We start from the raw sequence: 26,439 nt of genomic DNA, 5'->3' as shown, positions 1-26,439 counted from the left end.
ATCCGCATTTGTTCGCCTCAGAAGGGGAATAGCATTAAGAATGTTTGGGGTAAATCATAGCTATTGCAGCAAATTAAGACAATGACTATGAAAAATTTTCCCCCAGCTTTGTGCTTCACACAATAAATTTAGTTTATACTGATGCTTAACAAGAGAAGAACAGCAGGGCAGGATGAAGGCAGAGGTAAATGCAGTCAGATATCTATGTCAAATTTGTTTCTGCTCTGATTTTGATTAAAATTCCAATTTCACTGCTGATGAATTTGGCCCAGTGTTGAGACATGCAATTGGTAGAGAACAGGCACTTTTAAGCAAAACATTAAACTAAGGTATAAATATATTTGCATAAACTGCTCTGTGTTTATGGTGATGTTACTTATTTGCTTTGGTGTTCATAAAATCCAAAAAACTTATGACACCCGGCTAGCATCCCTACAGAGTAACCATCACAAATGCCTTTTATCTAAAGATACTACCAGCATTCAAAATCTCATGTCTAAAACACCCACAAAATCATTTAATTCTTATGCTGGAACAACACTGCTAGCAAGAGAGGACACTGCGGGGTCCTTTAAAATGGTCAGAAAAGTATTGATTTCACGAGTTCCGAATGGAAAGCTCCACAGTTTATGAGAAGAATAAGCAAGAGACTTTAATGTGGTTTACTTTATTCCCCCCTTATTGGAATGGTGATCAGGAGGCGTTTGGATTATGATAGATGTTGAACATTACTTACTAACTTCAATACTTGCATTAAAACCTCACATGATGATTACTCATTGTCAATCCCATGTTTTGCTGACAGAATATTAACTATATCTTGGTGCAATATGCTTGCATCAGGGTGAACCTGTTCACAGACAAATAATAATGTGTAAGTTGTAAGACACATTAATAGACTAGTATCTGTTTTAATTACATGTCCTGTCAGTGAAAGATTAGGAAAGTGAATGTGCAGGTTTGAGAACAAATGTTACATCAGCAATATTATCATGGGTTGCATTTAATTAATTATGTTAGTTTTGCCGGCTATGTAGGATAATAAAAGAATACAAATGTTTACATTAATTTCCATTAATTAAACACAATTAAATAAAAAATTAACTGAAAAGCCAGCATGCTGATTAGTAGGATGCATCATGTCATCAATTGACAAAAATAATGGCAGTTATAATGCCTGCAATCATAGACAAAAGGTGATAAAATGAAGATGCATCATTGTAGAAAATTGCATAAACAACTTCCAACCAGATTTACGCAACTTGTTAAGTTTGCAGGCAATCACTCTTTTCCCCTAAATGTTTCATTGAAGCAATTAACATACCAGCTTAGAGGAAAGAAAATGGACCTCTCACAATCTTTAGTTTTAGGCAAAAATCACTTTCTTATCTGTAATTCTTATGAAAACTATGAATCTTTCTCTGTTACTCAAAACAGAGCAAAAAAAATGCATTCTAGTAAGTAAATATTTCTATAAATATTTCTATAAATGGTTGTTGGTGCAGATATTGGTGAAAATTAGAGCACTTTTTTTTCTTTTTAAACATATAAGTGTTGGCTACAAAGAATACAGATGAAGAGAGTTTTGACTGGAATAAGGAGCTGCAATTAACCCCTCTAGTCATTCCTTTTATTGCAGGATTAGAATTAGTTCAAAGTAGTTAATTGATAGCTTTTGCTGTAACTATAATTAGCTTTCCTATGGTATTCTTCAATAATTTCTTTCTGCTGATGCCCAAGACAAGTTGCTGTCAAATAAATGGTCTGATCCACAACTGTAGTGTGTAAAGAGTTGGCACAAAATACATATCCTATTTCCATAATTAATAAGAAATGAAGGAAAACCAAAGTATATCAGTAAATATATATATAATCTATATCAGACTGCCTAAGGGCAACTAAAACCAAAGCTATTTTTGTTTTCTATATTTTTGCCTTTCTATAAAGGCAATCTAAATCTTTCTCTACTAATGTGTTCCATATTCCTTCTCATTTCATGTTTTCTGTCTCCAACTTTACTGTCCTTTTTCTGCATCCTCTGAGAACGGTGCTTCCCAGTACTTCAGCACTTCCCAGTTTTACTGCAAGGTCCCATGCAGTATTTACAACTTTATAAAGTTTTGATTGTTTCTTTTACGTTTGCTTTTCTTTGACTGCGCTTAGAAAAAAGACACATGAATTTGTGCTAAACCTACAATTCCTATTACTTGTTTATATACTGAATTCTGAGACAAAGTTCTAAGAGAAGTTCCTGATATTTCATAAGCAGTTACCTATTACCGATGCAGACCTTGCTGATATAAAGCTATACCTGCCATGAATGTTTTTGCCATCCACATGCCAAAAAACCCTTTTCTTTACCCAAATGAAAGAAATATCTAACTAACAAACAAAACAAACAAAAAAAAAGGGAAGAAAATACATTTTTTCAAATTTATACTTATAAAAAGAAAGCTATGTATTTCATGCATCTCAGGTGCTGATTTCTCCCTAGACTTCCATGCTTACAGACCTGGGAATGGTTCTTAAAATTATATGAAGAACAATGTAAGAACATAAACTTCCTAAAGATTTCTCTCCCACAGTGTAGAATTTCATACGAATTAGTTCATAATGATGACTAGAACAGCATGATTTAAAGCATCCTGAGGTTTTAGATTATGATTCAAGGGTAATACACTACATCGTCCCTGAAAATTCTGTGTGCTCATAAACTCTGTGCTTATCTTGTCAGTCACAGTTTTACTGTTACATCTAAATAACGATTTGTTCCCTAAAAACATGAGGGTTGATGTGGCCCACAAGTACACTCCTAGATGGTTTGGTTAGTCTATTTTAAGAGTTGAAAATACTGTTTTCCATGTTCTGACAAGAGATGCATACGTGTACATCTGCTACAAAAATGTGTGTTTTATATTCAAGCTGAGGCCCTGAGCACACCGAGAGGTATATTTCCTTCTTGATGTACTAAGGCATTAAAAGGAATTATGCATATAAACTTGGCCACAGCAAGAAGAGACTGTATATCTTACAGTGGGCTGGATTTGATTATTCAGATAAAGCTCATGATAAAATGAAAACAGCATCAGGAAAAATGAATGTAACCACAAAGAGGAGCAAGATCTTTAATAATGAAATGTTTCCACCTGAAATCTTACACCAAGAGCAATTGGAATGGTCAATAAGCTGCAGCTCTAACTAGTCCGTAACCAGAGCAGACACATTGAGGCTCAGTTGTGTTTGCTTCGCTCTGGTGCTGGCCTACAGGCACTTTAATCATTCGAGTGAAGGAATCGTGTACCAGCATCAAGGAGACTCTTATCTCATCTGATCGCCTGAACTGCCACATAGTCCAAGGAACTGGACACTCCTGTGTTACAAAACAAATTAAAACATTGGTACCATGACACTACTGCAATGTTGCTGACAGCGGGTGCACACAGCAAGGATAAATTTGGAGGAAAGTCATATCAAAGTTGAGAAAAGATAAGAGAAGTAGCGCAAGAAGCCCAAAGAAAGTAAGGAAACAATGCAGAGAATGGAGGGAAGGTTTATTCTAGTCAGGCAGATGGCTTTGAAATGACTGAAGTGTAATAATCTCATTACAAATACCAGTTGGTTACAAGACCTGCTGTCAAAAATACAGAGCGGGACCTGTAAAAACTGGAGTCATATTGCAGAGCTCCTGTCTTCTCCCAATGATATAAAATACCTTAACATGCCTTAATTTTACTGAAGGATCTTTACTTTTTTTGTCCTAAATGTTGCTTCCTCATTGAGGTATATCACTGAGGAAGCTGGGGAAGCAGTAAAATCAAAGCAAACCGAGACAATTTCTACCTTCCAAAGACCTCTGTATTTCCCTGGCAGCCCGGGGACACAAGGCCGCAAAGGAGGAGGGTACTAAAAGGACAAGGTCCTTGGTAGCATCTTCACAAGACTTGGAAACGGATGCAGTACAAACATCCTTAGGCACACTTCCATTAATTGAATTGGGAATTAAGACAAAAAGGATACCAAAACACAGGTAAAGTTAGAAGACTTTTCAAGCCTCTTCAAAGAATTGAATGAATAGAGGTAGTGGCTGTGTTTCACAAGAAAATGGCTGTATTTTTGGAGACAGTCACAGTACTTTCTTTTACCAGTGGCCCAAAATATGGTCCTTGTATGAGGCACAAAATTCCCTCCCTGTGGCACACATAGGGCAGAATATTTCTAACAATTTCTAAGTTAGAACCTATTCACTTTAGAAAATATTTTGCATTTAATTTGAAGCTGATTGGAAAATCTTATCAAGCTATCTCAGAGCCAGATTGGGAATACATCAGCTAAATCAAATCATGGGATGAGTTTCATGCTCTTTTACAGCAGTGATTTAAATTTACTAAAGCTAATGTGTCTCTGTTGAATTACACCAGCTTTCTAGCTCCAAAAGGACACACTGATATAAACTAAAATGTTATCAACATTATTATCAGTAATGGCCTTCTAGTGGCTGCAAGGTCTGGAAGGAAGGTGGTTGTTTTAGGAGCAGGCCAGTAAACCAGGGGGACTGCTGCACATTGAGGCTCAAAGGAAAGACGAGGCCCAAAACCCCACTAGGTTCCTTGCTGCTCCTGAGAGAAGAAATAAAAGGTAGTTGCCAGAAATCACAGGATGCTGAAGGTTGGAAGGGACCTCTAGAGATCATCCAGTCCAACCCCCTGCATACGCAGGGTCACCTAGAGCACGTGGCACAGGGCTGCGTCCAAGCGGGTTTGAAGATCTCCAGAGAAGGAGACTCCACAACCTCTCTGGGCAGCCTGTTCCAGTGCTCTGGCACCCTCACTGTCAAGAAATTTTTCCTTACATGCCTGTGGAACTTTCGATGCTTCAGTTTCCAGCCGTTTCCTCTAGTTCTGTCAGTGGCCACCACTGAAGACAGGCTGGCCCCATCCTCCATGATCATCTTTACCTCCGAGTGATGGGGCACATGCGGATACATGTACCCTAATCTGGGCAATGGGTTAATCTTGCTTAAAACAAGATGTCTCCAGCTACTAGGTCAATGCAATTCTGTAAGAGGTAAATTTGGAAGTAATAACAAATGGTGATTAACTGCCTCAAAGAAATGGTTCTGCCCTCAGTACAAGCCAGTTTAATTATGTAACAAATAAAAACACTCACCGGGTCTATGGGCTACCCAAGTCACTAAGTTGGGCTGAAGAAAAACTGATCAATCAACAAAGAAGCTCTGTGCTGCCAGGTGTGCTCTTCTTCCCCACAAATAGTACATCACTCAGCCGAAGGATTGAGCTGGTTTATGCACAAAGACAGAGAAAAGCAAGCTAAGGAAGAGCCACCTTTCCCTCCCTTTGCTGCAAGGCAACAGGGAGCAACGCTGGAACCAAATGCCTGGCACCTTTCAAAGCAAAGGGAGGCAGAAAGATGCTGCTTCCCTTTGCTCAAACTCCACAAAGAAAAAGGCTGTGGGAGTGAACTGACAGGAAGGAGAAAGCCTAATTCCTACCCACAAAGTACCTGATGATTGTTGCCTGCATTTGAAGAGCAGAAGAATGGAAGAGGGAACAGGGCTTAGGCTTTGCGTACCTAGGATGGCAACTGAGAAAGTTCTACTGGCTACATGCACAGGATGTTGTTGCCAAGAGCGCGTGTACTGCACTGCAGGCAGCATCACCAAAGTCACACGGAGTTTGGCCTTGGTCAGCAGCCAGCCCTAGGCCTTGCTGCCCTCTCCGATCCCCGCCGTCTCTGACACTGCAACCTGCCCCGCTGATGCCACCAAATTCTGCCAAGCAGCTGCTGCCCCAGGGACTTATGATGTTTGTTGCTCCAGGGTGGCCACGCGCACAGCCCTCTTTCCCATCCACCTTAGCTTCCCAAAAAACACTGCAGAAGACTTCTGAGAGCACCTGACCTATTTTCCTGCTGTTTTCACCCATATAATCCCTATAAAAACCAATGAGTTGACTCAAGCTGATGTAGAACATAATTTGGCTCAATCACTTTCTTCTCTTTAACATGTTTTGTTATATCTGATCATACTAAATCAGCACAACGTGATGGAAATTAGTTGATCTTAATCAGAAATGTACTAAATACCCATTTGACATCTGCTTACATTGTTAGGTCTTTCCTGCTTGGAATGCACAATCTAATTAGATGAGTAATGTTGTGTCAATTGTTGTGTCAAATTTATCAATGGTGTAAATCCTCCAACTTACTTCAGTGAATTTACATCCTTGATTTGTGGCATTCACAGATGGCTTATTATGGCTAGCAATGTTTACCTATGTATCCAAAAATAATAATAATAATCTTCTTTCGTTTACATTGATTTGTCCAATTTGCCAGGAGGAAAATACGATTAACCACAACTAAGAGGAAAAAATTCAAAGTTGACTGATGAGATGTTGTTTTAAGACACTCGGTTCAATTAAGCTAAAAGCATCTTCTCACTGCTGCAACGGCGCTTCCAAACAAACCCTATGCTGCAACAGAAGTAATGTGAGAAAAAAATAAATCAAACAAAAGTTTCAGGAATGATTTTCCATGTATGACCATTACCCTTATTTGCAATCATTAAGTATTATACATAGGCAACATAAATATGTTAAAATTGTTTCCTTGGTGCAATAATGAAAAATATCAACATTACTATGTGAATTTTCCCAGAAACATTTTTTCAGACAGAATTTAGAAACGTGTGTGTTAGTCGCTGAAGTCAATCGGAGAGTCATGCTAGTGAGAAGGAACCCTCAAAGGCCAATCCCCGCTTCAGGAGGCTGGTCCACGAGGTTATACTCGGCACCAAAGCCAGTCGTGTGGGTCAGCCACTATAGAGGCCTTTCTGTCACTGCACAAGCTGTAAAAGGAGCCCACAGAACCTAAACAGAAGAACATTCCAGGAAGTATCAATATATAATTGCCCTACTAAACTGAGGACAGAAAACCAGCCTAGAAGTGTTTTGCTCTGGCCCAGCACGGCCACGTTATGCTGTTCCATTCCTACAGAGTCTTCCTGAGCCGAGGGGAGTCTTGGAGAATTACTTCTTCCCTAGTGTCCATTTATGTACTAAAATGTTTGACACATGGTGCTTATATTCCTAAAATGTGAATCCCACATGCACTAACCAAACGATGCTTTTGACCCGAACTGCCTTGGAAGGAACCTCAATAAGCCCTTCTACTTTCTAAACAGAATAGAAAATAGAATTGACTGATTACAAAGTTTATTTCACAGCCACTGGACAAAAATGCATTGAATATAATCAAATTGCTACTTCTCATATTTTAATTCTGGAAGAAGCATTTTACAAGTCAAACTGCCTGTTTTTAATGAAAGTTTAACAACATCTAATAATTTTTTTTCATCAATAAGAATATTCAGAATTAACTTCCTGTGTACAAATGAGATTTTAAATAGCAGGTTCATTTCTCCAGTGATCTAATTTAAGGTTTGATATCAAACTATGTTTCAGACATATAAAAAGTCTCCTATGGTAAACTATTATCCCTAACATTTTCCAGTTGGTCTCTAAGTATTTCTAATTGTACTTGTTAAAAATGGATTTATGAATCTCAATTAGCCCAGTTTAACGGATCCTATAGCAATATTCAGTACCAAAGACCATTTTAAGACAGAAAAAAAAAAAGTTTTATGTGAGTGACAGATAATTATGAAAATATAAAAGAAAATGCCTTCTATACAACTTAATTCTCCATAATTCTATTTCAATAATGCAAACTAGAAACGACAGCCTGTAATAACCATTTTGGGAACTTCGTTCATTCCACAAGTTAGCAGGTAGGTTTATGGCTCAGATATTCAGCTTTGTTTGCATGCCCTAGTGAGAACATAAAGATTTACATCATTCTCAGTGAATCTATTTTAATTCTCTTTTCAAACCTAATACCCTGATTCAGCAAAGTATTGAAATACAAGCTTAATTCTAAGCACACAGTGAAGACCTCAGTCACTGTAAATTTTATGGAAACTCCTGTAAGTCGGCTTCAGCAGAGCTGCTAACCGCATGTTTAGCTTTATTGTCATTTCATATTTAATACTCAGTGAGTGCCCAGTTATCTGTTTGGCTGGACAATATCCAGTGTTTTGAAAGAAAAATTAAAATCGCAAAAAAACCCCCATGCATTCCCTCCCATGACTTACGTATATTCTTAGACCAGCTCTTACTCTGCCCTCAATATAGATGAGTTATTTAAGAACATGCTTGTCAATAAAGTAACAGAAAGTCTTATATATTACTTCAATTGCAGGACTTTGAAGAGGGTTTTGGAGCTAGGATATGGATATTAAACACCAGCCACATCTTTGTGGCTCAGTGTTACTCATCGCTCATGGAAAACTAAGCAGACTTAGCAAACATGACTCTGTCCCTGCAATGCCATTTTTATATATATATATATATATATATATATATAGGCAAAATTTCTACTGTTTAATAAAGGAGGAAAAAAAAACAGTATATGCATACTGTTTTAGACTAAAATACATGCAAAGAGACCTCTGCTACAAGCACATTTTTTCATTATAGAGTCTCCTACAGCTTTCCCAGATGGCCAGTTAGGGGCTCTTCCTTGGGGGTCTCCACATGCTCCGTACCTGGTCAGCTGTGGCTCCGATTAATGTTCACATCTCTAATAAACGCCCGTAAGAGCAGAGTCGGTCCCAAGGTCCTTATGCAGTGGCCAGGGGAAAAGGGGCTCTTTTGCCATGGCAAATTCAGAAAAACCAGAGTTGGACACGTAAAAGCCATGAACGCTCCTTCCACACCACTCCCTTTGCCAAGGAAACGGACCAGGCTGACAACAACTTCTGCCAGCTCCTGCTCGCTGCTATGCTGAATATAGACCCGGCAATGCTATTTTTACAACATTATATTACAACATGGTGTGTAGTTTCAGCCAGACACTTTGGCTTGAAAATTTGACTTCAGATATGTGTTAAGCAATGCACACTAAAAATCTCATGCAAAAGAAAAACAAACAAGAATCTGGAGGGCATGCAAAGCTCTGCTCTGGGCATGCAGTAGTTAAAATGCCTGCTGCCCACTCGACATTTTCCTTAAAAGCTGCTCTGAAAAATAATAATTAAAAAAATCAAATTTCTCCCCGGAATGATTATGATTGAAAGTAGCAACTTGAAAACAACAATGTTTTTATGGGCTCCTGCAAAGAGGATTCTCCAGTGCTCAGTAGGGTGAATCCAACCTTCTCGAGAATACTGATCCCATTATTCAGTTTTGGTAATTAAAATGTTTTCTAAATGATTGTTCCTCAGCAGGAGGAAATTGATTATTTTTAATGCATTATTTTAGCACAGAAAAACTTTTTTTTTCCTCCTCTCTTCCCCTCTTGTCCCTACCATTTGCAGATGAATTATTTAGACTCAAAGATTTGTCTACTGTATTTCTGTATTTGACACACAGATTCAAGGAACAAGTAGAGAAGACCAAAGAGTGCTGCATCTATTGCAAGTTCAATTTCTTTCTATTTAAATATCAGTTAATTAGGCATATATCTTGAGAAAATGGCTTGATTAATGGAACATAGTTCTAAATGCAGTTTTACCAGAATTCACTTATTTAGAAATGCTTTAGGGTTTCACTACATGCTTCTTCTGAAAGCTACCTTTTTTTTTTTTTTTTTGGTTTGGAAAAGGATGCACAGAATTTTATTTACTTAAGGTATCTTTGAATAACACTATGAGTCTAGTCTGCAAATATAGCCCCTCTTTAGAAGGGCAGACCCTCATTTAGAGCCTAGTTGTAAGTCCTTTAAAACCTACCCGTTGGTTTCATTTGGCTTTGGGTTGCTCACATCAGTACCACAGAATGAGCAGAATGAGCATTTGGACAACAAACTGCAAATACTGGTTTTCAAAATTAGACCCTGTCGCATCTTTATGAAAAAATGTGCACGCATCCTACAATTCTAGTACTGCAAGCAATATTTCAAATATTGAAAACTGTTTTGTGTTCATCATTTGCAGTAGTTGATATCTGTGCAGAATCAATGCTGCCACAAATGACCTAACATTTAATAGTTTCTTTAAATTATATTTCTGCAGCTCCCAACAATTTTCCCTTTTTCATACTGACTTTTGTTTGATTAAAAATTATAGTAAGGAAAGTCTGAAATGATTTTATCAAACAATAAAAGTTTGCTTACACATCCAATTATATTTTCAAGTAGACTTAGATAGATGAGAAAACTGATATATAATGAGATCTAGAAGGAAACTATTACCATCCAACTGCACAAAATATAGCAATAAACAGGAATAGAACTAATTAACTTTGAACTTACTAGCAACTGACAGCAGTCAGCTTCATAAAATTAAGAGAGAAATGAACAGAGCAAGACAGGTCTATAGCTAATAAAGACTAACCCATCTAGGGATGACTACAGTACTAATAAGGACTTTGCAATGGATCTTAGAGCACTTTGCAAAAATGTTAAGATTAAGAAATAAATATATAAGAAACACAAAGCATTCCCAGAAAATACAAGCCCCTGATACTACAGGAATCTTTGACAAAGCCAAGAATTGGGTTTATGCCTCTTGATTCTGTAACGATTACTTTTTTACTGACACTAAATTCATCCAACAAGCAACATTCACTGCTGTATTTATTGCATAATATCTAATTTACCAGTGCTGAAAGGTCCAAGGCAGAACGAAGGCCTATATACTAGGCAAAGGCATCCAAAGAAACTATGGAAGTCCAATGTTCAAAAGACTTCAGTGCTGTTGAATATCCTGCCTGCTGGCACTTTCAATCATTGCTGGCTTAGGATGAGTTCAGATTTGAAACTCCGTGCTGACAGAGGCTGAAAACCAAATAAAGGTGCTGTCCTTCCTACAGCAAAGTCATCCTTGTGCATTACAGTACAATAGAGAGCAACACAGAGACTGCGTCTATTTTTGGCATTTACTGAATGGTTAAGAGACTTACAAATAAAAAGAATGCACCAGCATGAAGGAGAACAGCATGAAGACCACTTGATCCCATTTCAAAACAGTTCTTAATATCTGATTCCTCAGAGTAAACAGTTTTAGCTAGATAAGTAGAATTATGGAATAAGTAGAATTTTTGAGGATGAATTCCTACATAATGAATGACAAGCTATTAAGCTAATGCAAGAAAATACTAATTTGTATTAAATGTCTTTTTATTATTACTATTTTGCCTGACAGGCAGCATGCAACACAGCACTTTCTCCTTAAATTTTTCATACCAGTGGCCAAGAAGTTGGCTGAAATGAAAGGAGTTATCTAGCTAACTGCGGGGCTTCTGGTAGAAAATGCAAACACTCGAGCGCTGCCTGCTCCCAGAGGATCACATTGCCAAATCAGGATCAGATCTGCTCTTAAGATCTTTCTTAAGATCTTCTCTTAAGAATTATTTTTAACAGCTTTTTTCTTACGCTGCTGAGCAGAACAATTCATGAGAAGAGATGCATTAATCTTCATACACAAGGAATTGCACTTAATGTACAGTGTTTCTTCCTAACCGTGATGTTTCTACACAGACACGTTCTCTTCAGAAAACTAATACAAGAGTAAAAAAAGTTTGGGATTTTTTGTGTGCAATGTAACAAAGCATCAGCATGCAAATACACTAGAATATGCAAAATAAATTTCATTTATATTTTTAAATATAGAAAATGATCTTCCTGTAAGGGAAAGGTAGCATTCCTGAAATGGATTCACTAAAGGAAATGCAATAATAAATCCATAATTCTGTCTCTTGATAATGGCACAAAAGCAAAAGCAATGATAAGAACTTTATACAATTATGTCTTTTAATTAATTCAGTGTTCATGAAAGAAATGGGCAGATTTATTCACCTTTCAGTGACAATTGCCAAGTATTTAATCCACACAGGTGGTTGTTTATTTATTTATTTATTGAAATATTCCACATTTCAAAAGCCAGGGATCTAGGTGCCTGAATCTACTTTTTCGCAAACAATTTCAGTCCTTTCCGAAGTATTATGTCCTGCTTTGGTAGCCCTTCTCCTTCCAGGCTGAAGCCAGACTGTTTTCCCTCTGTCCCCAGCTGCTCCTAGTTCTGCAGTTTCTCCCTTCTCTTCCCCGCTGTCGCCAGCCCACTCCCAACACCCGCTCCCACAAACAGCGGCGAGGGGCACGTTGCCCCCCACATCCTCATTTTCCTGAGCCCCCCAGATCCTCATTTTCCCGAGCCCCGGGAAAGCTGCCACCGCAGGGCAGCAGGGATGCAGCGCGGAGCTGGGCGAGGGCAGGCCGGAGAGCAGCCGGCTGCACCGGGTGTGCGGCCTGCTTCAGTCTACAACACTTACGCCAGCACATTTCCCTTACAAAACACAACAGAACTACAAGTCCATATTTTGCTTCCAGTGTTAATTTTAACAGATGATTTAAGATGATTTTAACAACATAGGCCAAGGATAAACTGAACAAGGTGCAGAACAGTGTGTTCAGAGAGCATCAGCCTGCAGAAAAGCACATTGACACCTTGCCCTTCCTGCCTTCTTGCTATATCCCCCAGCCCAGCAGCACAGATCTGTCTTGGAAGTCCAGCAGAAGTAGTTCTTGCACTACTAGGAGCTCGGAATACGGCAGAAGAGTTGGATAGCAGGTCTTTTTGTTTCGAGCGACTGCATCAGGAAGAAACAACATAAACTTGGTTTCCTTATTACCCCAAGTACCCAGACCCTCATGCCAGCCTTTGGGGAATGCACTATCACACTGTCCTTGAAGTGACAAACTTTATCCTTAGACAGAGCGCAGAAGGACGCCGGGGAGGCAAAGACAAAAGACATACTTGCAGAACAGTAGGAAAGCGGGCAAAAACAGCCTAAAAAAAAGCGAGGAGGATGTCTCAGGATTATCCAGAAAACATCAGCTTTAAAAGCTGGGCTTTAATCAGCACAGCAGCATCCTGCTACTGCTTCTCTTTTCTCTCTCTCTCTGTTAGGTAAAAGACCTAACAGATCCGTTCCTCACTTTCCAATTCTCGTTTAACTCAGCTATTTCTGGGTAAGCCTTTTATCTGCTGCTGAATCTTATTTAGTTGTCTCTTTCTCTCCTCTTGTTTGTTTTCCTAATTGTGTTTCTCTTCCTTGCTCTTTTGTACATATAAAAGTGACTTTTTCTATAATTCCTACCCACGCATCTCTGTCTGACAAGCTCTTTTCCATCGCCTTCCTTGTTTAACATTGCTCGCCCCTTATTAAGCAGTTCCCCCATATTTTCCCTTTTGCAGATGAGAGCAAAAGGAACAGCTATGTTTCCAGGCCGCGCTCAGATCATCCACAAACAATCCCACAGACCATACTCTGAGAAACAAATTGCACTTGCGTGTTTATCAGCCACAGTGATAAAATATAAATGCAGAAGATTAGGAAAAAAAAAACTTTTCAAAAGTCTGTGGACTGGAATGGTCGTAACACCTGCCCACCGCGTCCACTCGGTTTGTTAGCAGACACTTTGCTGTCTTCTGAGCACAAGACTCAGCTTCCATCAGTCACAACGGCTGCTCTTAAGGGTTTATAGTGCAGTGCTGGGCTATGGGCAGCCTGATCCCCTCTGCAGCAGACAGCACCACAAGCACCACTCTCCTTCCATCTGCAGTATACAAATCTTTCCCTATGTTTGACCACCACTATTTACTATGAACGCATATTTTGTAAATATAATTTACCACAGTTGTGATTTCTGTGGGACTTATTCCCAGTAGCCTTCCCTGCAGATACTGCGTCTAATCAATCCTCAATTACTATGCAAATATATCCTATAGGCCACTGATGTCTTTCTTTTCAAATACTTAATACATTATTAATGACAGCTCTAATGGCACCAAAGACTCTAAACCAAAAGAACCTCTCACTGTAATTTATACTTACCCCCACTAAAGATTGATTTGTGGAGTGCTTATTATTCAAGATTTTTGCAGTCTCCTGGAAAAGTAATTAGTAGTAGTTCTAATCAGTGACTGCATTTACTGTACTTCTCTCCTCAAAACAATACTCTACATATCTAAGCAGAATGACACTTCACTGTCCCAGCAGTACGTGGTATACTCAGGGCTACATCCAAAAAATCCTCATTCAGGGAAAGCTTGCAGTAACGTACAGTAATCAAAGGGAAAACCATTTAAGGCATTTTTAGGAAGGGGTGGGATTCATCTCACCAGACCTGAGCAGTGCAAAAGCGGGGTGCCTTCTCAGCACAGGCTGCTCGTCTCCCCTTCGTTGTGGGGAGGAGATGCCTCATACCCAGCAGGAAGGCACCCCCAAAACGCTCCTGTACCTGCAAACCCAAACCCCCAAAGCACAATGTAACCCTTTGGGAAGGAACACAGGTTTAAAACCCAGTTTTCTCCAGAGTTTTTAGTGCATGACTGTTCACAGGGTGCTTTGGTGAAGGCAATGCATAATAACGCCAAGAAGTAAATTTTCTGATATTGAGTTGTATCTATAAAATAATGGATTGCCCTGTTTGGTTGATAAAGAGCCTATCTGAAAAATGCTGAAAAAGAAAATTACAAGAGAAGAAGGGATGAAGAACATGCCTACATCGGACATTTTTATGGAGTCTGAGAAATGGTAGGTGTTGTTAACTTTAATGGTTTTGATTTGCCTTATCCATTTCAACATACAGAAGTTAATACGATTTCAAATTAATCACCCACCACTTCTTTAAGGCGGTATTTACAGCTTTTACATTTAAATGAAGGCAAACAGAAGTGTAATATATGCTATAATAATGCCATATATGGTACCATTGTTTTAATTCTTTAATAGAATTAAGCTAGCTGCAGCAAGTAGATAAAACCCTCCAAATTGTGAACCATTGCCATAGTTTGTCTTGTCAAGGCTTCTGCTTCTAGGAATATTTATGATTTTACTGTTCCTTGGAAATCATAAGTGACACAGCACACTACTGAGACTGTTTCAATCTCAGTCTGGATATTTCCATCTGGAATTAGAGTATAAGTCTCCATCCCCAGATAACCCCATCCTTTCTCCTAATACTGTTAACGAGAGGCTTAGTGCTGGACTTCCTCTGGAGGAGCAAATTCTCCATCTTGCACCAACCTGCACTTTGCTGAGACTGCACAGAATGAAAAGGAATGCAGCATTTCGTGGTGAGTTTGGAAAGCACAAACCTCATCCCCAAGCACAGAGTGCAGTGACAGTTTTCTGGAGTGGCTGCTTGTCAAGTCAGTACTAGACTATGATGTACAACTCATCTGACAAACTGAGTGTCAGTGAAGTCACCTACCAGTGTCCTACACTGCTACCAAAAGCACGTTGGCTGCTAAATGACTTTACATTCTTCTTCTTTTTTTTTTTTTTTTCCTTTTTCTACTGAGCTTATTTTAGAAAGGTTGTATATCAATCTGGAAAGTGCTGTGAACATGATGTTATCATAATGGTACCATATGCCAGTCGACTACTTACAAATCATCCAGGCTTCCTATGCTCGGTAGATTTTAAAAGCATGATAAAGAACTTGATTCCCCTCATGCTTACATTTGCTTTATATCAGCACACTCCCATGTTTTACGCTGGTTAAAAGGGAGGGGGGGAAAAAAAAAAAAAAAAAAGAGAGAGAGAAACACATACCAAAGCCTCTGTTTTTCAAGATTCATAAAATAGCTGCATCAAATCTTTTATTAGTTTGAAAACTCTTGGTTATGCTATTCAAGCATTTGTCTCCAAATCAGACATCTATGTCTGACAAACACACTTTCTAAGTGCAAAAGATTCAAACCCTATAAAAAAATAGAATTGGAACTCTCGGAAAATAGAAGAAGCTCCACAATTACAGTGCCTAGCTGTACTAGCTGCAGATATAGGCTGCATCCTCTCTCTACGTATCTTTGGAGTTTTTGATATGTCTTCCTGTTTTGGCCTGTAAAAAGTCAACTTAAAATTCCAGTATTCCCTCCCATAGTTTTTAGAGCCGTCAGCTCCCTTTCTTCCCTTCTTTCTTTGCTGCAGAGAAGGCAGATTTTCATGCATTCACAACAGTCCACAAACCAAAATCTTGCGAAAAAACATCCTATGCCATAATGCTTGTGTTAAAAATGTGGGGTTAGCAAGAGTTTAGACCTTATCAAGGAATCCAGGAAAAACACTGAAAGGAAAGTTTACCTCCATATTTAAACCTAAGAGAACTTGAGCAATATCTACTCATATCTAGCAGTGGAGAAAAAAAAAAAAAACCCTATATCTCTATCCCTATATCTTAATCCACCTTTAAGTCATCTATTCTGGCAGGTCTCTGGTGGTGCCTTTTTAATTCTTTAAATTATAGTTCATGGTGACCGCTAATGCTCATTAAGATATGTTGGGTTAAAGACCCTCTGAAAATGAAGCATGTGAAGCTAGAGCACAGAATCACTTTTTCCACACTTTTAACCACTCAACTACTCTGTCTTACTGCTCCTCTAGACAGATATTCTCTGTCTAGAACCAAATATGATTCGGCCTCAAGCCCATCCAGTCATTAGCCTCTCTAGTCAGGCTGCTCCTAGGGGAAATTCTCAGTGCCTGTTCTTATTGTAAAGAAAAAAAAGTTAGGCCTACCAACTCGGGCCTTGTTTGTAACCCTCTGCACGCTGGATGTGCTCCACTTCCCTGCTGCATTTTTGTGAGCAGGCTAAGCAGTGACCTTCATCTTGCATCCCTCTTGCTCTCTCTCAGAGAAAAAAAGCTCTTTTTCATACAAATTTCAGTACTTTCGCTTTAGAGGAATAGCTGGACAGAAGAAACTGCCTGGAGGGCTCAGTGCTACTGTTCATATACAAGTATTTGTAAGGACACGTATCCTAGAGGATTTGTCTTTGGACATTCTGGCTGAGCATCTTGCATACTCCGAGCTGCAGCTTTTTCTCTTACAGCTACTGAGGCTGATCTTCACAAGGGCATGGAATATTGTCTCTTCCTGAATCTCGTAAATAAACTTGGATTCCTAAGGTAAGGATCACATTTTGCAAGATTTTTGTTCAAAATTCTTCCCTCCTATATACAGCAACCATAGATCCCATAGGAATCACTCCAGTATCATACAGTAGGATTCATCTGGAAATGTTTAAAACTGATTCTGCTTGGGATTTGTCTCCTTTGAGAGTAGCTCTTTTAATTTTCTACAGATGCTTTCATCTCTCCCTCCTAACCACACAAAACTTCCTCACTGTGGTTTTCAACTGGTTTTGTGCAAAGAAAAGTGCCAATTGCTGCAGCAGTACAGTCAGCCTGTAGAGTACAGAACAGTGAGGTTGATTTTTTTGTTAATCTTTTTCCATTCACATCTGAACAACCCCTTCTAGGGGGTAACTCATTTATTCACAATGGTATTTTGTAACCATTTCCTTCATCTCAGGTTTTATATATTAGTCATTTTAGTAATATGCGAGACAGCCAGGGAAGGATTCAGCTGCCTGAACACAGATGCCAAGTGCTATTTGGGAGGCTCTGGATTTACCAAGATATCTGCACAGGGCATCGGATATGACATATGTCTTGTAGGACAACTGGAGCCTGCCGAAGCAGCAGCTGGAGGCTGGGCAGGAGACATTAGAGAACTGGAAATAACACTGAAGCCCGAATCCTACCTGGAACTACAGAGTGGCACAAAGTCCAGCACCATCAGTGCAGAGTGTCCTCCAGACTGAGGGAGGCTCTGAGTTAGGGCTAGTGCTGACTCTCAGCATCAGTCACACAGATAAGCAGGGCAGAGCAGGGCTAGTAACTAACCCCCCACCCAGCAGCACAGCCCTGAAAGAGGCAACCAGACCCGAAATATTTTCATAAAGAATCCCCATAAGAAATGGGTGTATAAATAAGTATAAATTCAAACCAGGAGTGCTATGGGGTGGATAGTGTGGGGGAGCACACACTGTGTACACACCTGGGAGCGCACGGGGACCGCGGCCAGCGTCCACGTTGCAACCCGGGTGTCACTACTGCAGGCACCACAACCCCCAGGTCACAAGAAAAAAGAGCTCTTACCTCTAATATAAAGTAACTGTGAACTGTATAAACACTCCATTTACATTCTTGCCCCAGAGATTTGCACAGCAGTACTGCCAAAAGTAGCGATTATAGGGACGTCTTTTGGCATGCAACGGTACGCAGCACTTTTCTTTCTAAACTGAACAACCAAAGTTAGTATCATAAATACAGTATTTAAATAGTAGCTCAAGCCATATGTTTTTGAAAACAATAACCAAGCACATGCTTTGTAGGAGCATGGGGTTAGAAACGATTTCACAGACACAGATAAAAGGTTAGCAAGAATTCTGATCGTTGTGTAGAGAAATAGTTTGTACAGGCAGTACTTGAAGGCACGTTCACACTTCCAGTGTAATTGTCTATTTGCAAAGATTTACAGATGTACGGCTTGCTTAAATATTAAGTCAGCTGTATAAAGTTTAAAGCACGATGGACTATTCAGACTAAAAATGGTTAAACACCCCATTCATAGTGAATGCATTCATAGATAGGCAACTTACTGCAACAGAGCACTGGCTTCTATGTGATACTTTTCACCACTAACTTATATCTAATTGAAATAAGAGATTAAATTAGTTCTTTTGCAGTAATTAAAACCACAAGAGGAACATAATGTATCTCAAAAGGAACATAATGTATCTGTACACTTTACACTGCTTATATTTCTTTTAAATTGAATTATGGAACTTTGTAAAGTAGATGACCAGGTGACTAGAGGAGAAAGGTTAACACACACACAGTTCTTGTGAAAGGTGGTTAGTCACCACATGGCCAGAAACATCTTACACACAAAGTTTTCCACAGTTCTGCAGCAAATTTACTTGGATGTTAGCAAAAGGCAGAAACAAAACTAAGTTCAGCAGTTTGAACAGTGAAGTCTCCTGAGGTTGCTGCTGACAAATAAGAACTCATGAACTTTCATTAAGACTAATTCTGCAAAGAGGTGATTACCCTTAAACACATGTGCTCATCGTTGAGTGCTCTAATGCACAACCAATGCAGGTGCCTTATATTAACTTCAGTGGACTCCAGACCAGGTCACATTAAGGTAAACTTACTCAAAAGATTTTTCAAGACCAGATTTTTCAGTCTGTAAGTGATTGTACAGAATCGTATCCTATGATGAGACAGGATTAGTTTGTTTATTCACCTTTATCTAAACACTACTTTACTTTGCAAAGCAACACACTAAAAAGAGCACATCCATCAGATGTTACCTGGAGAAGGAAAATCTGTGTGATTTAATAAGAAACATTAAAGGTCCAAACAGAAAAAGGGACAGAAAACCTTTGCTGGTCTTTGAGAGAAGTCTGACAGTACTCAAAGAATCTGGTTTCAGACTTAGATATGTCAGAAGAGACCTCCACAAAATTAACTGGCCTCCTAATGTGAAATTAAGAGAACTAACACCCACTCAATTGACTGAAATTTCTATTCCTAGCATACAGGACTGATCACGACAGGGGGGTTCCCTCATTTGACTGGATGTGGGGGAAAAACAAGCTGCCAAATTCTAGTTAGCTTATTATTAATTTCTTATGTACCTATGCTCCAAAGCAGATCATAAAGATATGAACTGTAAACTTCCTATTAGTAAACTCCGGACTTCCTCCTTGCTGTGGGGTTAACCCGCAGCCCTTAACAGTATTTATCACAGATTTTATTTAAGTACCTAACCCCTGTGATACCGTGCGGAGCCAGGGCAGCCCCCGCTCAATGTATGGATGCTCTGCGCGCCTCCAGGAGCGAGCACATGCCCGAGCTTGCAGAGGAGCGTTGACCGTGGCGGGCAGCAGCTCACGGTGCTGTCACCTGCGCGGGAGCGGAGCGGAGCGGCTAAGGATGCCGCGGCATCCGGCACCTGCGAAGTTCCCCACGGTGCTCGGGTGCACCGGGCAGGGTGGCTGGAGTCCAGGCAGCGTTTGGCAGCAGTGAGTGGCACCACAGTGACTCCTGAGCGTCCGAGGGACCAACATGTCACCTCCAGGACGAGTCCTACCAGCTCTGCGAAGCCGGGAGCCCCGGGAATCCCGCTGCAGCCGCGCCGTGACCAAGCATCGGGGGAGCACTGGGGTCCCGGGCAGCAAAGGTGCCTCCCGCGGCCAGAAGAAAGTTCATGCCGACCAGTTTGCCCCAGTATAACCACGCGGCGGAGGCTTCACTTGGGAGGGCAGAGCCCTGATAAAGCCGTAAGACCTCCCCGCGCACACACACATCTCTCCTAGATCAGCACTTCTACCACCGCCACCGAGAATCTGGAGATGCTCGGGGAAAGGGGACAGGCAGGGGCAGCCGGGGAAGAGTTCCCCCTCCTCCCAGGGCTCCTGGATGCCTGGGCAAGCCCAGGAGGAGCCAGGAAAGGGGCTTCTCCTCCACAGCCCGCGCAGTCCGGGGCAGCTCCTGGCCCGCAGCAGCAGCGCGAGGGGACGAAGGGCGGCGGGGGCAGCGGCGCAGACCCCAGCACTCACCCGCTCCAACCCGACCTACCTCGGTGGGCCCGGTCCGGTTCGCGGAGCGGCAGCGGGGGCTGCGGGCGGCGGCGGCCGAGCCGGGGCCGCTGCCCAGGGCGGGCGGGCGCTGCTGCTGCGGGGACTCCGGCCGCCGCTCCGGCTCTGTTGGCAAAGTTGCCGCGGCCGCACGACCCACCTTAAACCCGCCTCCCCGCAGCGCCCGGGGGCGGGAGGAGGAGCCGCGCAGTGCCCAGCGCGGCGCAAGTCACGGCCGCGGCCGCGCCGGGAGGGCGCGCAGGGCGCCGTGACACCCGGCGCGGAAACTTCACCGCTCGCTGCGGGGCTGCGGCCGCTTTGGGGCTCGCTCGGGCGGCGATGGCCGTTTTGGCATCCGGCTACCGCTTTAACCGTTTGTTGCTCGGGGGAGGGGACCTTGTGCCGGCGCCGCGGGTTTTGTGCGTGTCTTGCTTTTGCTTTTGCCTTGCGCGCCCGATGCCATTAAAATACCTTAAACAGGAGCGGGGGGCACGGAACCAGCTCGGGGTGGGGGGAAGGAAGAAGCCAACTCTGGAGCGGGAGCAGCCGGCGGCTCCGCGGGGCGCAGGAGACGGGGAACGCTCGGAGCCTCCGCGGCTGCGGAGCGCGCCCTGGGCAGGGAGCTCCCAGCGCCGCGGCTGCCCGTGGCAGCGAGCGCGCAAACTTGAGCGCCCCTCGCCTGGCTCCGTGCACAGCCACCGGCCCTGGCTGCAGGGAGGCTCCGGGACTGGAAGCCGGCGAGGCCGAGGGGAGGCTGGCATGGCAAAGCGCCGTGGAGAAAATTACCTCTTCTCTAGCATCCCCTGCCGTCCGGAACATCTGCCCTTGCGCTGGTCCATGGGCTGCTCTGCTGGGGCTTCGCAGGGGGCTCCGTGCCATTGGCGGGCCCAGGAGGCATCAGGCAGGGACAAATCGCAGCCACAGTTGTAATTTCTCCCCTGAAAGTACGGGAAGTTACAAAGGTGTGATAAAAATCATTAGACCGAGATGCTTTTGAAAGGGGATGCAAGCAGCAGCACTAACTTAGCTCTTAGCTATCAATCTTAGGCTTGTAAAGTGTTTTCAGGATTAAATGCATAATTTCAGTGTTACATATGATTTCTCATTATTTGCTAATCACAGCAAGTAACAGAGGGCCTGACTGATTTTTTTCATCACCTCAGAATGTAAGAAAGATAAGATGAAGTCCCTCTGATAACATAACAAAATTGCAAATGAAACTTTTTTTGTCATTGTAGCCACATAACCAACTGTCACATTATATAATATTTTACATGTATTTGGGGCTGTCCTTGTCCTGCACTGTGTGTTTCTGGGTGACATGCCCGTACGTGACTGCAAGTGATGGCAGAGGCTCTGAACGAATAAAGGCAGTTTTGGCCAGAATAGCTTCTCTGTTTCCACGACAGACTTGCTGCAATCTCCTGACCTCCTGATAAGCTTCTCCATTCCCTAACCTTCCCCTTGCTGCTCTGTCCCACGCTGCGGCCTTCCCAAGATCCAGATCAGCCACCTAAACTCCGAGAACGAGGCAGGGGAGATTCCCGAATACAGCAGGGACTGGTGGCTTCCTCACTTGCTTTTTGCAAACCCAGCCCTGCTTTCTCAGTGGCTCCAGAAAGGCCATTTTTCTTCATCTGCTGTAGTTAAGACAACCTGACCAGGATCTGCAGCAGTGCTGGTGCCGGGGGTGAACTCATTCTCATCTTTTTCTACCTGGTTTTAATTATTTTTACAAACATCCTAAAAATTGACATCAATAATAAATTAGCAATCCTGTTTATTTATTAAATTATATTCATTATTTAATAAAATTGAATATTGATTAAATTTGAACTTAATTTATTGAATAGAGGTAATTAGCTTTTGCTGTTTGTATAAGGATATTAAGAACACCAGTTGCTATCCAGTCAGGGCATTGTTTATGGCTCAGCACTATCACCCATTTCCAGATGGGAAAATATTTGGCCTTTCATTTCTAAAACAAAAATGCTGCCTGAAATGCATAAAGACAGAACCAGTCCACAAAGCGTAAGTTAGGCCATGGTTCTGCCTACTTGAAGGGCAGTAGTACCTGTTGGTGAATCTGGCTATGGACTTGTTTTAAATAGGAGGGTGACTAGAAGAGTAGTCATTTATTATTAGTCCCTATTTAAATGGACACCTCCTCTTAAAAGATATTTAGTAAAAATACACAGCATTATATTGCATCACATTGAAACTCCTTCAGTGGTTCTGTATTAAAGCTATAAGCAGAGCTCTGGCTTTTTTGTTGTTGTTAACTTGATGAGTCTAGCCTAGAGTTATAAACCTGTAAGCTCAACCTGAATCTTCAAGGTCAGCTAGATCTGTTTGGTAAATGAGAATAAGTTATCAAAATCCAAGGACAAAATAAGCTCAGTTACTGCAGTACCACCAGAATGTGGCAAAAGGAGGTCTTTAGTTATCCCCGTGCAACCTTAGTACCAATGTGAAACCAAGAAAAGAATTTGACAATAAAGCAAGTGTGCATTACAAAAGTGACTCTGCAACAGAAAACTACTTAATAATTCTGCAGATAAAGCACGAGCCGGGAGAGAATTCAGCTGCCTCTCCTGCAGCTCGGCTGGGGTGACAGGAGCTTAAAGAGCGTGGGCTTCTCCTGCACAGACGCCGGCGGGGACGTCTCTCCCTGCAAACAGGCAATGGAAGTTTGAAAGCACTGGAGTCCTGGCGAGTTTTGCCACTGACTTTTGGAAGAGGCAGAACCTCACCCTGGGAATAGATCTGCTAAGTAAGAAGTTGCCATTTGCACGTGCTTTCTTTTCAACATCAAATCACCGTTCAGAAGCACCTTTTTACTGCTTTTATTTGCTTACTTCTACCTGTCCAAATCAAGACTAGTTCCTATCCATTTTTTCATTTTCCAGAAGGTATTTTCATTCTTATGGGGGAATTGGGTCTGGGAGAATAAAAACACACTGAATCATGTTGTTACGGTTTGCAAAAGCATCCATTTCGCCTCCCTACGATTATTTCATATTTAATATTAAAGCTCAAGAAATTAAGCATGCATAATTTGTTTCTGAAAGAACAAAATATTATTGAAAATAATGCTTGAAAAGAAAAACAAAGATTTACAGATATAATGTGAGTTTTAACTTGTTTTTATAGAACCATTCAGGGCTTTTGTTTATGAATAATTCTGCTCCTTGCAATAATATGCTGTCTATGCAATCAGTGATGATAAATGGTACATAATTGCATACTTGATATTGGTTTTCAATATTGAATTTATCATTCTGTCCTCTTAACACATATTAAATACTTTAAGGAATTTATTTGTTTGATTTATCTGTGATTTTTTCCAATATGTAAAATTTATTAGTTTTCTAGTTTTTGAGAATCTAAGAGTAGACAACATCATTAATAATACTGAATAATAGTGTGGGCCTCTTTTGTGCCTGATTCCCTTCTACTAAAACAAAACATCCAAATCAAATACAAATATATTAGTCGTAGGCACTGTAGAAAATACAGTCTTAACTGAAACAACTTCTGCATACTTTTTGTTTGATTTCCCTGATTTATCTAAGTAATGATTACAAGAATTTATTCTGGTTTAGAAAGGCAATTCTTGTATTCATAACAATTACACTTCATTTGATTCTATGTCAGACATGTTATTTAAGCTACAAAGTTTGGAGAAGTACACTACAAAGTTCAAAAAAGACCACATATCCTTCATAGCTTGGTTCCATTCCAGGGATCAACATTAATTTCCCTTAGTTCATACTACGGACCCATTCTCTCAAATACAAATATAAATCCATATTGTCTAAGGGCAGGTGATGAAAATCAGAAAACATGAGTCCTGCATAACACTAGCAAAAGTGTCCATAGTAGTTCCAGGAGCTATTCATCTAGTTGAAATAGACATATATAAGCATATAGAGCCTGATTTAATCGTATAAATTATTTTTCCATTAACATAGACAGACTTCGAATCTGGTCCTAAAGAATAACATCAAAAGTGCTAAAAATAAGCATAAAGCACCAAAAAAAAAAAAGAGAACAGGCTAGTCATCACTTGTGTATATCTCACCCTATATGAGGTAAAATTCTGCTCTTAGGCATGTGCATACAAGCACCATGCTTAGCCACTGCTAGCATTTTCAGTCAAAGCACCTGCATTAGATTTGGGCACAAAATTATGCTATGTTTAATATAATGGATTTTTTTTTTTTTTAAAAAAAGTTTGGTAGAGTTGAAGAATGCAATTATGTAATGACGCAAATGGAAGAAACAGCATTAATTCAACGGAATTGTGACTGATTACTTGAGGGGAGAATTTGATCTACTAACAAAAATAGCAAAAAGAAAGTCAGTTGTATGCAGCTATTACCCCTTTTATGATAAAGGTAACTGGGAAAGACCTGTCTTTTACAAACTCAGTAATGGAACTCGCTGCAGGATTGCTGTAACAAACAGCTTTGTTGTATAAAAAGATGAACTATTTGAACGAATCAGCATAACCTGAGAAGTTAAAATAGCTAGGGTAAATTACAGGCCTCAAGCTTCCTAGCACAAATAGCATACTATCTGGAGCCTAGAAAAACAGTTTCACTAGGTAATTCTATGTGGTAAACATGGGATGCCCAAGCACATGTTGGTTATAGGAGAACAACATTTTGCCTTTTTATTTGAAGCACACGGTATTGGTAAGTATTGGAGAAGGATATGAAAATAGATTGAACATCATTCTAGAATACCTAATTTCTTATTAATGTTAATGAGCATTATGTGTATTAAGGAGTTATTTTTCACAATGAAAAAAAATACGAAAAGCAGCATATATAATGCAGAATTAACTGCAATGTCATACAGGTCAACAGCAACTGTCATCTTCCTAGTCAGAATTCCTATGTGTGCACAGCCTTAAAGATTCCTTGAATCAGGAGAACATGTACGGGACCAGCAGCAAGAAAACTACAGCTTCTAACCACATCATCTGCAGCCTTTGAGGCTGGAGGACAATCTGTCTGTCGGGCTCCAGTGCGTCTGCAAGACACTCCATTTAGTTCTGGCTAGCTAGGAACAAGATTAGGGGAGGAATCCAAAAGATTCCCAACATTTCAGGACCAAGCAGACATCAAAAAGTTACTAAATATTCTCAGCTAGATTTTTAAAAGGGTTAAGAGCTGTACAGACTATTACCAATCCGCTGATTTTATCCACTTATTTGAATGACCATTATTTAAAGGATAAAAAGCTTTGGTCTACACATCTGCATTTCATAGAATTGAGCTGGACTGAACTGGCAAGCTGCTGGCACTGGTGAAACGCAGTAGCACTGCACCTCTGCGAGGAGATACAATATTAAACAACCAAAATTTCTCCTTCACAGAAATCCGAAGGCTGGAACAGCCCCTGGCAAGCACAGAGTAAAACAGGCACACTGAATCAGCAAGTGAGGAATGGGATTCAGTTCTGCCTACAAAAGTACAGGAAGGTCCTCCACAGTTTTGCTCCTTCACTCAGGAGCCAAGAGCTTGCTCTCCTCCTGAGAACTCCCTGCTAGAGAAAGCTGACCAGGATTCCAAGTGCTAGCAAGACTAAAACAGATCAAGTTAAAATAAGGATTGAATCAGATAGAAGTTGTGTGATTGGCATGCTGAAACAAGTCCATGAGATATCTTCATTTACACCTCATTTATATGTACTTTTAAATATGCTGGGGCAAATTTATCCCAAAGCTCAGCCAGTTTCCTTCAGACAACAGTCTCCAGATGGCTGTAATATTAAAGACAGAACTTACAGCTGTAGGAAATGCACGATTATGGCAACGGGCTTTATTTGCACACACCCTGGAAAGCAGATTGCCCTGCAAAGGTGCAATTTGAGTTTACTGGTCTTGTATCTATCAAGAAGAGAAAGAAACT

General features: G+C 40.9%; 1 protein-coding gene across 1 annotated transcript in view; it reads right to left on the bottom strand.

The window, feature by feature from the left end:
- Positions 1–21,358, bottom strand: part of MEGF11 (multiple EGF like domains 11) — a 243,547-nt gene extending 222,189 nt beyond the window's left edge. Inside the window, exon 1 of the mRNA XM_088534729.1 lies at positions 21,305–21,358. The gene's annotated coding sequence lies outside the window, so the exon portion shown is untranslated. The remainder of the gene's footprint in view (positions 1–21,304) is intronic.
- Between the last annotated feature and the right edge of the window lie 5,081 nt (positions 21,359–26,439).

The sequence above is a fragment of the Tinamus guttatus genome, unplaced genomic scaffold, assembly GCF_059628265.1.
Source record: "Tinamus guttatus ecotype Peru unplaced genomic scaffold, ASM5962826v1 Tinamus_guttatus_pri_ptg000004l, whole genome shotgun sequence".
NCBI lineage: Eukaryota > Metazoa > Chordata > Aves > Tinamiformes > Tinamidae > Tinamus > Tinamus guttatus.
The sequence above is the reverse complement of the archived record's forward strand: the minus strand, read 5'-3'. Positions and strand labels throughout refer to the sequence as shown.